The 1,383-nt window shown below is 36.4% G+C and overlaps 1 non-coding gene across 1 annotated transcript; it reads left to right on the top strand.

Moving 5' to 3' along the window:
• Positions 1-382: 382 nt before the first annotated feature.
• LOC129289708 (small nucleolar RNA R71) lies at positions 383-489 on the top strand. The gene has a single exon (XR_008588199.1). It is a non-coding gene; the product is annotated as a small nucleolar RNA R71 (small nucleolar RNA).
• The last annotated feature ends 894 nt before the right edge of the window (positions 490-1,383 follow it).

Here is a 1,383-nt window from a genome sequence, read left to right as displayed (position 1 = left end):
GATAGCATTTACTTGTTCAAACTTAATAGGACAATTGCTTTCTACATGCATAGGTGAGTCACAAAAAGTACAAGAATAAGGGACAAGTGCTTGAGAAGTACTTACATTGCTCACTTGAGATATTTGTGGAGCCAACATTCTCCCAATCTTGGCAGCTAGCAAGTCCACATATGAATCATTAAGAACTGAGGAACCTACCATATTCACATTTCTCTTTTCCCTTGTAGAGTATTGAGCACCACTTGAAGCCATCTTGTCAATTAGTTCCCAAGCCTTTAAGGAAGTGAGGTCAATCAAGCATCCACCACTAGCGGCATCAATGTTAACTTTGTCTCTTGGAATCAAGCCCTCATAGAAATATTGGACTAAATTCTCACTAGAAATTTGATGGTGTGGGCATTTAGCCAAAAGGCCTTGGAATCTAGTCCAATACTCATAGAGACTCTCATCCTCTCCTTGTTGGACCCCATAGATTTGCTTTCTCAAATTGGTGACCTTGGAATTTGGAAAGAATTTATCTAAGAAGAGTCTTCTTAGCTCAGCCCATGTGCTCACTTTCACATAAGAAGGGTAGTTGAAATACCATTCCTTTGCTAAACCTTCAAGAGAAAATACAAAAGCCTTAGCTTGAACATCATCAACATTTACATGCATAGGCTTCATAGTATCACAAACCAATAGGAAAGTATGCAAAAACCTATGACAATCCTCTCCTGGTAACCCATGAAATTTAGGCAATGCATTAATCAAGGAGGATTTAATTTCAAATTGAACATTAGTAGGAGGAACATATAAGCCATAAGGATTATCATGCCAATTAGGTTGAGTTAATTGCCTAATGCTCCTCTCCTCTCTAGGGTTATGCAAGCCTTCAAATTCATTATTAACATGGCCATCATCATGCAAATTCTCATTCCCATTCCCATGGCCCTCATTATGCACATGCTCATGTCCTAAGATACCTTCCATTGTTGAATTACAAACAAATGAGAATCAAGAATAGGTTGTGATCTTCTCAATCTAGAAATAGTCCTTTCAATTTCTGGATCTAATTCAACAAAAGAGGTATGTTTTCTTCGGGTCATGCACTAATCAAGCTCAAGAAAATTAAGAACAAAGAACAAGCTAAACTAAAATGCAAATCAACATGAAACAATTCAAAACACACAAAAGCAAGAGAAATAATTTTTTTTTATTTTTTTTATTAAACTCAATAGCAACAAAATGAAAAAAAAAATAACACCAAACAAGTAGAAAGAGAGTTAGAAATGCTCAATCAAGAAGCTTTGGCAATTCTGGAATTCGCACAGTAGGCTCTCTGGAGACAGTGAACTTGTGAATTTTCTATCAGCAAATCCACATGATAAATTCCCCTGAAACTTT

Source organism: Prosopis cineraria, unplaced genomic scaffold (assembly GCF_029017545.1).
Source record: "Prosopis cineraria cultivar Desert tree isolate PC_DT_omini unplaced genomic scaffold, ASM2901754v1 PC12, whole genome shotgun sequence".
Taxonomy (NCBI): Eukaryota; Viridiplantae; Streptophyta; class Magnoliopsida; order Fabales; family Fabaceae; genus Prosopis; species Prosopis cineraria.
Note: the sequence above shows the minus strand (reverse complement) of the source record. Positions and strands in the feature narration are given on the sequence as shown.